Here is a 17294-nt window from a genome sequence, read left to right on the forward strand (position 1 = left end):
TGTGAGCGGCACATTTTCCATACTGTGAATCCAGCACGGACAAGCAGAAGCCTTATGGTTGAGCCATGTCCGCATCCTCGAGGGGATGGCTCATCTCAGCAAACAGAAACAGCTCATTGGTATCTGCTTATTGCTTTGTACTTTATCTTAGCCCATTAGCAAAGAGAGTCCCCTGGTTAAGAGTTTTATAAAACACAACTTAAACCAAAAACCTCAACACTAAACCTCTGGCTTTAGTATTAGATCTAACCTTGGTTTTAGACAGGAATTCTGAAAGACACAGATGAGGCTTAGTTTTGTTCTCGTCGCCACTGCACGTTTTCTGTCTCCGCGGACATGTTTCCACCCACCGGCAGGTCTACTGTACACCCACACATCCTGAGCACAGCCTCCTGGGTCTGCTCTCTGCCGCGGGTCTACAGGGCACTCGGCGCAAGTGGATCGGGGCAACAGGGTTTGATTTAGATCTCTGCTGTGACGTTTAGTCCATATACATTTCTCTTATGAAAAAAAATTCTTACTAAAATTCCGGGTATCTTGCTGAGATGTGCTAGAAAGCAGAAATGTTATGTCTTAGATGAATCTGCGTTGGCCTGACGCAGGGAACTTCAGGGGAGAGCAAAGCTGCCTTTGGCGTAGAGCTGAGGACACCCCGAAGGAAAAAGGAAGAGAAGGGACTCTCCCCGGTGGTCAGTGGATGTGTTTCCGGAAACCAGAAAATATATATCTTGGAAATGGGACAATTTCCCACCTGGGCATTCCTTATAAAGACATGAAATTACTAGAAACGCCTGCTGAGTGGGCACCGCACCCACCTTAGGAGGAGTCCCCAGGGCTGGCTGCACCGCGCCCACCGCGCCCACCTTAGGAGGAGTCCCCAGGGCTGGCTTTGCAGCAAGCTTTCAGGCTTCTGGTCAGTACAAAAACATTATTCCACTTCTGCCCCTTCCCCACCCTGCAGGACTTCAGAAATGCGTTTTTACAATCTGTCTTTGCCATAAGCTCCCACCCCACGGCTTCCTCGCTAACGTGCTCCTGACTGACGCCGCTGGCAGCCTACAGCCGCCTAGGATAATAACTGTGACAGTCACTTTTCGTCTCAAGTTGTGGATTCATTAAAAAGAAGGCATTGTATCTCGCCAGGAAACAGGGTCAATCCCACACTGAATGTTTCCGTTCCTCAGTTACAGAGGATAAACATGAGCAGTACTAACCATACAAGCATGTGTGAACACACGCGCCCGCGCACACGCACACCCTTCTGCAATGTCTATCTATGAGTGGACGGTACCTCTACATGACACAGTGCATATTTTAAACGGTTCTTAAAGAAAAACTCTTTGTCATATTTATTAGCTCTACTTGTAACTTTGATTTTCCTTTTCTACACATCCCTTCCTGCCCTGTCATCATTTAGTTTTCTTTCTTTCCCTGTTTTGAGACAGACTTGAGCTCTGGGTGTCAAATTTTATTCCAGACTTGTTATTCCTCCTTTGCTACATGGTGGGGTTAAAAATGTCCAAACTCACTTTTAACATAGTTAGATAAATAAATAATAAATAAATAAAATGTCTCCAGGTTAAGACCCTGCATTCCAAGTTTCAGCCCAGAGTGAATTTGTATGGCCAAGATATAAACCCCTGAAAATAGGAAACTAATGCCACAAGGATTTAAAATAATAGAAAATGTTTCACATAATATAAATCCATAAGCAGTGTATTATATTTAAGTCTTAATATCTACATACATGGATTATCTATATCTTGACAATCACACAAAGTAATCTCATTGCCCCCCCTCCCCTCTTCCTTCGACTCTGGCTTCTGTTCCCTTGTATTATCAATGCTCTGGGCCATAAAATACTGTATTAATATTAGTTTGTCACAGCAGACTAAATTTAGAACAACTCATTAATACAAGAGAGTTAGAGGCAGTCAGCCAGGAGTAGCAGGGACCGTAATCTCTTAAGGCTGTAAGTTATGCAAACTTGCCACTTGAACTGGAGAGCCAGCCGTTCTTTTTGTTCCTAATAAGAGATTCTATTCATTCTAAGATGATTCTAATTAAGAAATGGAAGGAAAAGCAATTTTGTCATCGTGCATACAGTTGTGTGACTGCAGTCAACCTTATATCATCCCGCTTGGCTTCCTGGTCAGATAAGATTAGTGGCACCTGCATGGAGTGAATATTCCTCTTACCATCTACATGAAAAACAATGGCTTCCCTGTGCAAATGCCCGGGTGTGATCATAATCAATGCTCCTGGAAGACGCTGGATAATCGATGGTTTTCAAAATGAACCTTTTATGGCTCAGAATCATCTCAGTGCAGACAAAAAGTTTCAACTTTTTACAAATAAAAAAAAAAAAAAAGTCTTTCAAATGGATACTTCTGGACCAGTTACGACTTTCACTGGGCTTGTCAAATATTAATTTTTTTTTAAATTTAATCCCTTGCTAAGCTACAAATATTCATGTTTAACACAAGCAGCAAGCAGTTCAGGGCCGGTGACTTGGTATGTACCTTTTGAATGATGCATAGAAAACAGCAGTTAGCACAAAGAAAAGCCACCAGATTGGTCTCAGGGAAACCCAGTGTCTGAATTTTTCATGACTCCTCCAGCACTTAAAGAATAAAAAAAGAAAGAAAGAAACCTGGCTACTGGTGTTGGAAGGGCAGGAATCGGGAAGGTGAACGCTGGAAATGTACAAGGGAATCCAGCTTTGCCCTGGGAAAGCGAAAGGGGAGTTAAGCTCCTTAGGAGATTTGGGGGGTGGTGTTCTTTTGCTTTGTTTTGGTATTTATAAACACTAGAGGAGCAAAACCAAAATCATGAAAATGTACACACACAGTCACGAGTCCCGGAGGACCCTTATTTTTGAGTCTCTAAGGACACTCCAAACTTGCCTTTCCTTTGGGGTCCCGAGGCTTATTGCTAAACTTCCTTGAACCATGCCTTTCCTGGCCTGATTGTTCATGCTTACAGGTTCTCCCTCCAGAGGAAATGGGAAACGCAGAGAAAGTGAAAGAGAATCATTTGTTTCCGGGGCTGCATTCTCAGACCTCTCTCTGGAATGAGGGCAAGGAGGCGGGGCGTGGGGAGGGGGGTGACGTCTTAATTACATAGATGCCCAGTGACGCCAGACTGAAGGGTGTTTCCGGTGTGATGAACCTGGCTGCATTGTATAGTGGTTTATTAGAAAATATAAATTGATTCCAGGGAAACAAACGGAGTAACGCTAAGAAAGGGGGAAAATATAGCGTTTAAGCAACTGATGCCTTCACCTGCCGCCACCTTGTTAAGCTCTTAATGAGTTCCTTTCTATTCTTGGTCACATCTGATATTTTTTTTTTTTTTTTTTTTTTTTGTATAAGTCCCTTTGAACAGCTGGGAGCAAGAACTGCCTTTGATCACAGAATTCTTCTGATTTTCACTCAAAACGAGGCCATTTTCATTCTGACTCGGGGTATTTTTTTATGAGTTTTATTTCCCCCAAGAACATTCCCGGGCATAGCTCTTCCAGGCCAGGAAGAGCCTGAACAATTAATGTATACATTTTTACATAAATGTTTATAAATTTAACAAAGGGAGAGAGCTTTGCCACAAGAAGGCCCTACTCTTTTGAAGGTGGTTTTCTAATGATGACCCTTGGCGTGTTGGACCACATGGGATTCCTCGGAGAAGAGTCGGATGAAAATTAGTCTATTCTCATTTCAAACAGAATTCCGCCGAAGTCCTGATCATAGCATCAGCGTGCAGTCCAGGGAGACAACACGCGCTATCATTCGCTCCGTAGCCTCCCTCTCCTGGTAATTGTTGCAGGAGCGCACAGTGACAAGACTCCGGGATGCGAGCGGCCTGGATGTACTCCGGCTGTTACGCTCTGTTTAAAGATTTAAACCATCGGGGTATGATAAGGCTTTTTGATGTTCATTGAACATGGAACTTGGGTACAGAAGAAGGGGAAAGGGCTTCACCAGAAGGCAATCATCTTTCAGAGCTGCAGTCAGTCAGGGAGCGGTGGGGAAATCTCAGCCTCGGTGTAGCTTCCCAACAAAGGGAGATGAAAGAGGTAGGGTGAGAGGGAGGCCAGGTCTGGCTGTGAGGCAGGACTCTCGGATGAGAGTTCCATGCCTTCAAATGCAGGAAAAACATTTAGTGTTCCTCTTTCATTAAAACCCACTCAGGCATGGCAGGGAAGGCAGGGACAGCGGCAGGTGTAAATCTGGGGGGCTTCAGTTGACCCCAGACTTGAAAGAACCTCCTGTGACTTATATTTTTGAAATTCCTTAATGAGTATTTACTTGCACTCAGATGAATGCTATTTCAGATGCACAGCCACAAATCTGGGAGAGGACAGTCCTTAAAGCACATTCTCCGATTCCTTACAACACCATCTTCCCCTGAAGGGAGAAGATGGATATTTGTCTTGAAGAACATATAACCATCAATGAAAGAGTAGTAAGAGCCCCTAAAAAACCCAAACCGATTTCCTCTGTGTCTGCTTTGGCAAAACAACAGCTTTCCACCCTGCTCACAGTACATCTCGTTGTGTGAAACAAAAACCAAGACTTTGGTGCTGCCTCACAAGTCACAAGCTGGCTGACAGCAGAAGCCAAAGACTCTAACAAATGTTTGTTGAATGAATGAATGAATGGTCCCAGGGAATGAGGGGGATTCCCACACATTTTCTATGATTCCATCTAAAAGGGATAGGGGGCGCTAGGGAGACAGTGCAGCAGGTAAAGCTCTCAGTGAGCTCAACAACCCGACTTCTATCCCCAGCACCTATCGAAAGACCTGGGCCTCCTGGCAAACACCTGAGATCCTAACAGCAGGAAGAAGGAAACAGAAGGATCCTGGGGTTCAAAGACATCCTGTCTAACCAGTTGGTGAGCTCCAGAGCAAGCGAGAGACCCCCCTCTCAAAAAATATGGAGAGATACTGTCATCTAACCTTAACCTAAACACACAAAAAAGAAAAGAAAGCAGAGGTGTGGCTTTCTCACCCCACCTCACTGTGGTGAGGCATGGAAGCAGACCTGACACTCCTGGACCTGAGGACAGCTTGGCCACTTAGCAGAGAATTCTGGGAATCTTTCATCACTTACTTTTTCTCCTTCTCCAGACTGAAATCCATGTCTCTGACAATCTTTGACAAACATTCAAACTTTACAGGAAAAAAGAAAAGAAAAGAAAAACCTTTCATTAACATTCTTACTGCTGGACTAGAGACATGGCTCAGTGGTTAAGAGCACTGACTGCTCTTCTGAAGGTCCTGAGTTCAAATCCCAGCAACCACATGGTGGTTCACAACCATCCGTAATAAGATCTGACACCCTCTTCTGGTGTGTCTGAGGACAACTACAGTATATTTGCACATAATAAATAAATAAATCTTAAAAAAAAAAACCATTCTTGCTGCCGTTGGTATTTCTCTCCAAGATACTTCACGTCAACATGGCAGAGAGGAGTTTAGAAATACAGAGTCACCAACATTGTTTAAAAGTGAGTCTTGGACTGGAGAGATGATTCAGTGATTAAGAGCACTGGCTGTTCTTCCAGAGGCTCTGGGTTCAATTCCCACCATCCACATAGCAGGTCACAACTATCTGTCATTGCAGTTCCTGGAGATTCAACACCTTTAAACAGACACATATGAAGGAAAAACAGCAATGCACATGAAATAAAAAATAATTTTAAAAAGAAAAAAAAAAACCACTGAGCCTTATGCTGGACGTGTAGCTCTGTTGGGCTACCACAAACCCCTGGCTATATCGCCAGCACTGCTTAGCATAGTGCTTCAAAAATGGAGGCATGAGGATCAGAAGTTCATTGTTACCCTCACATACATAGAGGCCAGTCTGGGATGCATGGGACCCTGTCTCCAAAAATACAAATATAAGGGAGACTTCCTACTTCCTGGTGACATGAATAACACATACTGTGACCTCCCAACTTGCCCTGGTCTCACAGTGAGCTGTTGATGCCCCACACCCCCACAATCATTCTTTCCTTAGAGGTGAGACCCTGGCCTCTCTGATTTCTTCATAGGAACTTAAAATGGGCTCGGCCCCTCCTGTGGGCAGCCAGAGTAGGTGCTTCCCATTCTAGCCCAGAAAACTACATGTCCACCAAGCAGCACTGCAAACCAGGACCCAGTTCCCCCCCAGAGCTTAGGTCTGTCCACGAGGCCATGGCCCAGCTGTGCCCAGGACCTACCACAGCCAGCCCAGTCCCAGGAAGTGGAAGAAGCCCCGCTGTCAGTGTTTAATCACATACACCCTAAGCCAGGGCCTCCCAGATGGTTCTCCCAGCGAACCTGAGAGAAAGGGGCGGCTCAAGGGTGACAAGCATAAAGTGTACACATAATGAAACTCATCAGAACGTTTATGTGTTTCACGTTTCATGTTCTTCCGAGTTATCACTGGCCTGGACTGAGCACGGTATCCATTTCTCTGGGACTGTACCCACTCAGCTGCTCTGAGTATCACAGTCCCTCCCATTAGAGTGTCACTGGAGAGGAAGTGAAGTGTGGTCCATTTTTTTCCATGGGCTCGGAGTCCTGCTAGCACCTGCTGCTGACCCTGAAGTTTCTTCGAGAAACCACAGACCTGCCCTTTCCCCCAGCCTTCCCTTCCCTGGTCCTGGAGCCTGTTAGCCATCACCCATCAACACAAGAGTCCATTTAGCACAACTCAAATCCAGAAAACTCAACGACCAAATAACTTGCCCTCTGACTGGTCTCTTTCCTCTTATTGCCCAACTCACCTAAAAAAACCCTCAGCCTCTGAAATCAAATTGATGGTTGATATAACCAAACCTCTTCCTAAGATTTCCAGTGTCAGAATCAACCTGCTGCAAACACGACCATCCAAGGGCTGAGGAAAAGCAAGATTGTACCAGTTGCCTTTCTCTCTTGCCCTTCTGGGTACACTAGGAAAAAAACTCTCTTCAGAAAATCAATAAGTCAGATTGTGCCCAGCAGTCCCCCATTACAGAATTAAATCCATATGCCAACACAAAAACAATGAAGAGGCGCAGCTATCAAGGGACACATCTGCTTTGTTTGACTTCAGCCGACAGGGAATGAGACCACAAGACTGGATATAATTTAATGCAAACCTTGGCCTATCCTGGTCGTGCATATGACTGACCCTCGGGGCACGACCATCAATTTTCTATTAAAGATCAGAGATTTGACATATCAAAGTCAACATGTAGCTGAATAACTCCAGTAACTTGATAATACTTCTTTTGTGGATTTCACAGTGGCTTTTCGCTAAAGTATCAGAAAGGTAGCCGATTTCAATCCTGACCTGCCAAGATCTGAATATGAAATGAAGGATTTCAGCTTGATCTTCCCACAATGTGAGGATGAACGTTCTGGTAAATGTTAACTTAGTGCTCTGAATAGCTCAGTAATAGATGGGTTTAGGCGATAATAGGTTTAAAATGTCAACTTATTGAATAATAATTTCATGTTGTACAAATACTATGTGTGAGAAGGGATTTGTTTTGCAAATTTTGAAATAAATGAATGGATTTATAATGCCCTTGGCTGTCTCACCGTCTGAAAATAATCTAACAGAAGAATGAGAATTTGGGTATGCTTTCTCCGGGCTTGTTTTTCTGCATTTGTTTCCTTGTGGTTTCCATAATTACAGCGCCTTTCTGAATCCCGGTCCTTAATTGAGTTCTCCCCAACTTTGGTCCCCAAAGCCAGGATGATGGCTTTCTTTTCTAGTAAAAATAAAAACTCAATTATCCTTGCCTATAAAATGTTTCATGACACCAATACCATCAAAACCTTGCACCGACCCAGCTGTAAAATGCTCAACTGTTCAGAACCCAGGAACTGGGGGAAAAGTCAGCTTCCGTAACTGAACTCAGCCCTTCAGTCCAATTACAAGATGACAGCTCGACAAATCCTAGAGGAACGCAAGTGTGGGGAAAACAGAATTGTGATGGGGACCTGGGGAGAAACACCTGAGCCGTGGGCTGTGGGAAAGGGCCCTGGATTCTGTGGCTGGATCCCCCAGACACACATACCACACTCCCCACCATCCTGGCTGAAATAAGTGTGCTTTCTTGGAGAACCATCGGTGAGTTGGCTGAATGTTTCAGATCAGGTATTTTTCTCCTCTGTGTCCCTGAAATCTCAGGAGGGGAAAGCCCACATGCCTGGTAGGCTAAACCTCTGAGAAAACAGATACCAACACTTCCTGTTGGTGCAAACATGCTCATATCTGGTGACACCTACATGAACTGGTCCAAGCCAGATCCGCACCACTAAGCTCACCCACTCTTGCAACATTGTCTTGTCTGAGTCACCTCAAAACTATCCATAAAATAAGAATATGATGTTAGTTGTTAGCCTGGGAGAAGAAAACATGAGTAAGAGAGTAAGCTGTGGGAGGAGGTGACAGCAGCCCGTGAAGACTGCGGGTCAGGCAGGTTGTCCCTGTGGGTAACGGAATGTGGTTCCTCCTGGGACACCCTGATTGGGTATAGAACACCCTTAAGCAGGATTTGGGGGGCTTTCCTCAGTGCTGTGATCAAATACTTGACAACAAACAGTTTCAGGAGGTTGGATTTGACTCACTGCTGGGGTTCACGGCTCGTCCTGCTGGGGGAAGCAGGGCCGTAGGAAGGGCTCTGTACTGTGACCGCAGAACTTCCTTACATCTCAGGACATCAGAAAGCGAAGGAATCGAGACATAGGCATCAAGCTAGCTTTCTGCTTTTCCTGTTTTTATTCAGTCCAAGATGGGATAGTGCCCACATTCACAGTGGGTCTCCTCTCCTCAGCAAACACCTGCTCAGCACAGGCACAGGTGTATCTCCTTATCGTCTGTCTTCTAAACCCAGTCAGGTTGACAAGGAAGAGTCATCATCACAGATTAAGGGGTCCAAAGAGTTTCTACAACTCTTGTTGCCATTAATGGAGGTTGGCTCTTGGGAACAGTAATTCTTTGGTACTTCTGGACTAGTGTATGGTTGAGCAGGGGCTTTAGGAACCTGAGGAGATCCTCAGACAGGAGTCACTGCTGGAAGCTGGAAGCCAGGTACCATGCGCTGAAGTGGAAACCAGGAGAAGGGTGGTGGCATAGCCTCTGCTGCAGGCTTTATTAACCTTTATTAACCACTGATGCTTTCCTGTTGGTTTTCAACTTATGACGTAATGTGGATTATAATAAGTTTAAGCAGTAGGCATGAGTAGATCTTTCTTTCCTCCTTCTTTCTTTAAAGACTTTCTTTCTCCCAGCCATTCAATCTTATTCTCCAAAGTGACCACATTTTAGCTGCTTCTGACTCTCTTTGTAAACCTTGTGTTTCCAAACACACACACACACACACACACACACACACACATTATGTGACCATCTTTTTATTGTCAAGTAGAGGAGGTCCTACTTGGCATAAAATTCCGATCTGTGTTTCTCTTATATGATGTATGCTTGCACATACTAGCATATCAATGTCTCTATATTTGTCTCAATGTTTTAATTGATGCTAATACCATGATTTGACCCATTCCCATCTGCAAGCACTTCAGTATTTATCTAACTTTTGCCCATCACATTGAATGTTATCACCCTGCAACATATATACAAGTTGAGCCAACAGTGTGAACAGCCTATGTGCATGTGTACCTCTGTGTGTGTGTGTGTGTGTGTGAGAGAGAGAGAGAGAGAGAGAGAGAGAGAGAGAGAGAGAGAGAGAGAGAGTCATTCTGTTATGACTGGAGTTACTCAAATAGCAGGTACTTTTCAGTACTTGAGAAATCATGTCAACATGACTCTGAACACTTTATGAAATCAGCCTTCTTCTGATGACACATACACACTTAATAATTCCACACCCTAGAAAATGTTGAACATTTTAAGACTTAGGTCAAATAACAAATTAAAATGGCAGCTCCCTGCGGTGATGCACATTGCATACCTTCTCACTTACCTATGAAGGGTCTCAGCTGCATTTGTTCCTCCATGTCCACCTTCTTTTCCTAAGCTTTTTGAAAGCACTCTTTCTGAGAAAATGGCCTTCTATCTCTGTATTCTTCTTGTTTGTGGCCTTTTTTTTCCTCACCATGTGAACATATTAACTATCAATGCTTAATAACAACATTTTGAGATTTCTATGTTTTATCTTATTTTTGTAGTGTGGTTTTATTTTAAGTCTTCTTTATTTTAACCTCTCTGCTCCAGTGTAATATAGGGTACAAAATATAAATTTGATTAAAAGGCATTGTTTCCAGTGCCATAAGATGATTTAGTTCATAAAATATTTTCAACATAAGTTTGATGACCTGAGTTCCATCCTTCAAAAAATATAAGGAGAAAATCAATTTCACAAACTTGTTCTCTGATCTCCAAACATATACCATGGCATGCTCACATAGTAAATTTTTTTAATTAAAAATTGATGGTATTAGAGAGGTGACTCACTGGCTACAAGTGTGTAATAGGACATGAGCTGAGTTCCCAGCACTCACATCAGCTGCCTCACAGCCATTTGTACCTCCAGCTCCAGAGGTTGATGCCTGTGGTTTCCACAGCCATCTACACAGTACACACACACACACACAGACACACACACACATATAAACACATCAAACACATGCATATAAGCATACCAAACACACGCGCACACACACAAATACAGATACACACACAAACACACCAAATACAACCATAACTATATGTATGCATAAATCCTTAAACTACATTTTAAAATATTATTTCCAAATTGCTACGTAGCTGCCTCCAACTATTACTCAATTTTTCTTGTATTGTTTGGAAATCTTTTCATCAATAATTAGTTCCCATGTGAATTCTATTTCTGACTTGTGTGTTGTGTTTTAAATGGCTGTGTTATCATGGAGAATCTGTCCTCTGTCTTCATCACCAAAACTCTCCACGTTCATCTTCCCCAGTGAATAATAACCTGTCTCGACCTGGAGCAAAGTAAAGTATGTGTTTTCATGGAAATTACTTGAATATCCAGATTAATTTAGAGAAAATTAACATGTTTGCAATATTTATTCTCACTAAAAATGAAAGATATGCTTCCACTTACTGCTCCTCGGTTTCTGTCCTTCAGAAAATGTTTGTTTGCCTAAGTTGTGATGCTCATGCCTGAGGTAAAGTGAAGGAGACCATTCTCAGGTAAAAATGACCACCATGTTGTCCCGAGGAGAGAGGTAAACTCCCCATTTGTTCTGCTCCTTCCCCCTTTCATTCCCTTCTCTGTGATCATGTTTACAGCTTTGGCTAACCTTATGCTCTGCCTTTTTCTTAACTTTTTTTAATGTGTGTATAAAATAATGGGTTTTGTTATGACATCTTCAAATAATCATATTGTGTATCTTGCTCATAATCACACAACACACATGTCTTAGGGTTTCCATTGCTGTGAACAGACACCATGACCAAGGAAACTCTTATAAGGACAACATGTAATTGAGACAAGCTTACAGGTTCAGAGGTTCAGTCCATTATCATCAAGGTGGGAACGTGGCAGCATCCAGACAGGCATGGTGCAGGAGGAGCTGAGAGTCCTACATCTTGTTCTGAAGGCAAACAGAAGACTGACTTCCATGGGGCTAGAACCAGGGTTTTAAAGTCCACACCCACAGTGACACACCTACTCCAACAAGACCACACCTACTCCAACAAGACTGCATTTCCTAATAGTGCCACTCCCTGGGGCCAAGCATATACAAACCATCACAACACACATACACACACACTGACACACACACTGATACACACACTCACACATACACACATTGACACATACACATTCTCACACACATACTCACATGCACACACATATTACCACTCTCTCTCTCTCTCTCTCTCTCTCTCTCTCACACACACACACACACACACACACATCTTCCCACCACCTTTGTCTCTCACACAGACTCCCTTCTTCCCTTTCTTTCATCTTTGAGATTACAACCTAATCACAACATCTCCCCTTCCTTTCTTCCCTCCAAACCCTCCCATATATTCTTCAATCTCCTTCAGATTCATGGCCTCTTCTTGTTAATGCATGCATATATGTATGCCTACACACATATTGTTAATGCATGCATACATGTATGCCTACACACATATTGTTAATGCATGCATACATGTATGCCTACACACATATTGTTAATGCATGCATACATGTATGCCTACACACACACACACACATATATATAGGTTTCATATATATATATGTTCCTAAATGAAACCTTCTCAGTCTGTATAACATTACTTGTATGTATGATTTCAGGACAATGCGGCCCAGGACAGTTGACTGGTAAGCTCTTCCCTGGAGAGACCACCTTTCCCACCCCCAGCATGCCTTGGTTGCCTGTAGTTCTTTGTGTACGGTTAAGTCCTCACGGCTTTCCCTCTGTAGGAAGCCATGGCTCTACCACTGTAGCACGTCCACTGGTGTCATCCTTGCTCAGCTTGTGTTGATGATGCTCAGCTTGGTGAGAGTTTATGGGTGTAGCTTCTGACATTACTAGGACACACAATCTCACAGCCAATTCCCTAATCCTCTAGCTCTTACGATCTTACTGGCCCCTCTTCTGAAATGTTCCCTGAGCCATAGGTGTTGAGGTGTTTTGTGGGTGTTTCCATTGGGTCTGGGCTCCACAACTGCATTTTAATTGGTTGTGGTTTTCTGTCACAGTCTCTGTTACAAAAAGAAATTTCTTTTCTTCGAAGACTACACTTATCTGTGGATATAAATACAAATATTTAAGGGTTGCTATTAGAGATTATGCTAGTTTAATAAATTAGTTGTTGTAGATTCTTCTCCAATGGCCATGATTTCAACTTGCCCTGGGTAGTTGGCTACGTCTCCAGTACCAACTATGGTTTGCCTATTGTTATATGGATCTTAGCTGTTGGTCACCACCAAGGTATGTGTACCACTACTGCGCCTTTAAGGTTATCATGGCATGTTGGTCATATGGGGTTCATAGGTGTCATAGATGATAGGCTGGTTGACTCCCTCCTTTGGGAACTTGCATAGCGCTTTCTGGTACCATGGAGGCTGGTTCTCAGGGTCTTCCCCCCCTGCTTGCTGGTTCTGTATTAGCTACTTCTTTTATTTATTACATACCTGATGTCCCTGGAATTTTTTATTGTCACTAAAGATTCCCCTCCCCAGGTGACTCCCTCATATTTCAGAGATAAATGACATCAAGTAAAGATAATAATTTTTAAACAGCTATTTAAGGACTGTCAAGAAGACTCAGTGAGTAAGGCCATGTGCTACCAGTTTCAATCCCCAAGACATACGTGGTAGAAGAAGAAGTAAAGGGACTCTCACAAGTTGTCTTCCAACCTCCACACTTGCATGGTAGCATGTGCCCATATAATAATAATAATAATAATAATAATAATAATTTAAAACACCACCACCTCTACTCTACACTTGATGATAAGATCCTGTTACTGAAGATACCACACACATTGGCCACATCATATGGAAAAATCAAGTTGGTAGTGCCAGGAAGCCCTCTCCTGTATGGCCAGCCTTCATAATAGAGGGAGGATCTCCAAAGGCTGCTGAGGGGATCAAGTCACCAGTTGTCACGTACAACTGTGAGCCTGTGAACTGCAATAATGACTAACATAACAGCAAACACCCATTGGCGCGGCAGTAGCCTGACTGTTACAGGGAAACCTAGCATGTTCTGGTTAGATTTAGGAACAGATTGAGATCAGATTTTCTGAAATCTGATTAGAGTCCCACAGAAGGAAACTCAAGCACTTACTACCAATCAAGCCAGTCACTCATGACTGGGGAGCCCGCATGGCCCCAGCGATGAACCTACTACTACAGTTCGATTAAATGGGACATCCTACTTCACTTCTCATTGCTAAGCTGAAATATGACCAAAGCCAACCTGGAGGAGGAAGGTTTGTGCGGTGTACACAGCCACCTCACAGTCCATCCCTGAGGGAAAAGCCAGCCTTGCCTGAAGCAGCAACCATGGAGGAATCCTGCCTATGGCTTGCTTTCCCTGCCTCGCTCGGTCCCCTTGTTTACACAGCCCGGACTCACCGGCCTGGGGATGCTATCACTCACGGTGGGCTGCCCCCCCACATCATTATCAATTAATAGAATTAAGCAATTAAAAAAGTCCCCACGGATTTGCCCACAGACCTGTCCAATAGATACCTCAACTGAGGTTCCTTCTTCCCACGTGATTCTAGTTTGTATCGAATTGGCAAGCACTAGCCAGCATGCAGACAGTATCAGTCCACTCTCTCAGTTCAGACCTATCTACCTATAGATTAGTGCAGCTCTCTGGCCTGTCAGAGAAGATTCTTTATGCAGTGGACGAGGACGTACAGGAACTCACAACCAGTCAGAATGCAGAGAAGAGGTGTACGTGAGTGCTAAGACACAATGGAGCATCTACATCACCCGACATACAAGGTTCAGGGACTGTACGGGTAGGGACAAGAAAACGATAAGAGCCAGAGGTCAGGGGTTAAGGGGGACCGGAGTGAGGCAGTATGGTCTGGATGGATGGACTACTGCATCCATGAACACACTGTAGCCATGCTTCCTATACAAGACCAAACCAGTCAACACCACAGCAGGGAGTAGCAAGGGGCCCAAGCTCTACCCTAACTGAAGAGCTACGGACACCTGTTGGCCTCTCCGGGAGGGAGAGTTTTCTTTACAGATATGACCTTGGTAAGCCAACCATGTTCCAGTGGATGGCCCCATACCTGGTCTGTACAAATTGGATGGATATCGTACTATTTAAAGAAAAAGAGAGGAAGTGAGGGGAGAAGGAGGAATCAGGAAAATCTCAAGAAGGCTGTGGGCCAGCTAGCCTGGGCATACCCAGGTGTGATGGTTTGTGTATGCTCATCCCAGGGAGTGGCACTATTAGAGGGTGTGGCCTTGTTAGAGGAAGTGTGTCACTGTTGGCATAGGCTTGGAGATCTTCCTCCTAGATACCTGAGCATGCCCAGTCTGTTCCTGGCTTCCTTTGGATAAAGATGTAGAACCCTCAGCTCCTCCTGCACCATGCCTGCCTGGATGCTGCCATGCTTCTGCCATGGTGACAATGGACTGAACCTCTGAACCTATAAGCCAGCCCCAATTAAATGTTGTCTTTTATAAGACTTGCATTGGTCATGGTGTCTGCTCACAGCAGTAAAACCCTAACTAAGACACCAGGCATGAGAGACTCTGGCTCAAACAAGGTAGAAAATGAGGACCAGTGCCCAAAGTTGCCCTCCACACATGCTGTGACATGCACATGCCTGCACTCACACAGGGACATGCCTGCACTCACACATACGGATTTGAATACACATGAATACACACATGCACGCAGCATATGCAAATGAAAAGGAATTTCAAAACCTCTTCCTAGAGGAAGCCACGTCATTTCTTCTCATGTTTCACTGGTCAGAGCAGGCCACCTCCGTGTCAGGTGTGGTAGAGGAATTCAATTTCACACTAGAGTGGAAGGAGGAGGAAATCCTGGACATGTGTACAATGACATCACCATACTTGGCCTTTTCTTACCCGGAAGCAATTATTACCTCTGCCTGGGACGTGCCAACAGCCTTGCTCCCTTAACAGGATGGCTTCTTCCCATCCAGATGTTTTCCCAGTATCCCTCTTAAGGCTTCCTAGACATCACATCTGGATAGAATGTCCTTCCCCAGCTAATCTGGCCAACTGATGACACAGTCACATGGGATTGCAGTTTGGATTGTGAGCTGCTTCTTTTCTAGCCAATGATAATCTTCTTGCTAAATCCAGCCTGACACTCACTTTTTGTAATAAAGTTTTATCAGAATGTGTTATGTCCATTTATTTCCATAGTCTGTGACACCTTATACCACAGCGGGTAGTTGTCACAGAGCCTGTCTGGACTCCAAAGGGTAAGCTGTTTGCCACCTGATCCTTTAGAAAAATGTTTGTTTAGGCTAGCAAGACAACTCTTCCTAAAATGCACTTTTAGCACAGGCATGAGGGACTGAATTTTGATCTTCAGAATCTTCATATAAAAAAAAAAAAAAGCCAGGCATGGTTGCACATGCCTGTAACCCCAGCACATGGAAGGCAGGGGTAGACCCACCCCTGGGGCCTGCGGGCCAGCCAGCCTTGTCTATCTGGTGAGCTACAGTCAGTAAGAGACAAGTCTTCTTAAAGAAAGAAAACTAGTAGACAGTTGAGAGAAGAAAACCAGGATTAAGCTCCAGCTTCACACACATGCACACATACATGCACATACATGATGCACAAACATGACACACAATGCATGCATGCATGCATTCACACAAACACAAAAGAAAATTAAAAGATCTGCTAAGCCTGGCATACAACCCAAACTCGTGGGAGCAGCAGTTTCATCCCAGCGTGTTGTGTGCCCTAGCACATCACAGAGCTCACGGCCTGTTCTTCTTTGTTTCCTGCTCCTGGGGCTCAGCAATCTGACCAAGAGCAACATGGGAGGCAAGGCCTCGCTGCCCTACACAACCTGTCACTAAAGAAAGCCAGGGCAGGAACTGAAGCAAAGACCATTCAGGAACACTGTTCAGCTGTTAGACCCGAGAGCCCAGGGTAACACGGCCCACAACAGGCGGGGCCCTCCCTCAACTGCCAATCAGGAAAATAACTCACAGACTTGCCTACAGGCCAATCGGATGGAGGCCTTCATTTCCACTTCCCAGATGACTAGCTTGAGTCAGTTTGATGAAAACCTAACCAACGCAATGGGACAATCAATAAATACATGCCAAAAATCTGGAGAGAAGGCACACGTGTTCCCCAGATTCGAATAGTCAAGAAAAATGGGCAAAGAATCAGGATGCAGAGTCTCAGAATGTCAAATGTCACTAAGACAAACTTCAGATGTCTCTCTGAACCACAGATTATCACCTCCTCAACTTCCTCCTCCTCCTCTTCCTCCTTCTCCTCCTCCTCTTCCTCTTCCTCCTCTTCCTCCTCTTCCTCCTCCTCCTCCTCCTCTTCCTCCTTCTCCTCCTCCTCTTCCTCTTCCTCCTCTTCCTCTTCCTCCTCCTCCTCTTCCTTTCTCTCTCTCTCTCTCTCTCTCTCTCTCTCCCAGAGTAAACATTAGAAATCAACATTGATTCTCTAAGCATTCAGGCAACTAGAATTTTTCACACCCTAGTTAGAAAGAATTAAGCAACTCTGACACTTATGAAGTGTTTAAAAATTACAAAATTACTAAATCCACATCCATTTGCTCTGAAGAATATATCATTCTCTTTGATTAATAAA

The sequence above is a fragment of the Apodemus sylvaticus genome, chromosome 11 (genome assembly GCF_947179515.1).
Source record: "Apodemus sylvaticus chromosome 11, mApoSyl1.1, whole genome shotgun sequence".
Lineage (NCBI taxonomy): Eukaryota > Metazoa > Chordata > Mammalia > Rodentia > Muridae > Apodemus > Apodemus sylvaticus.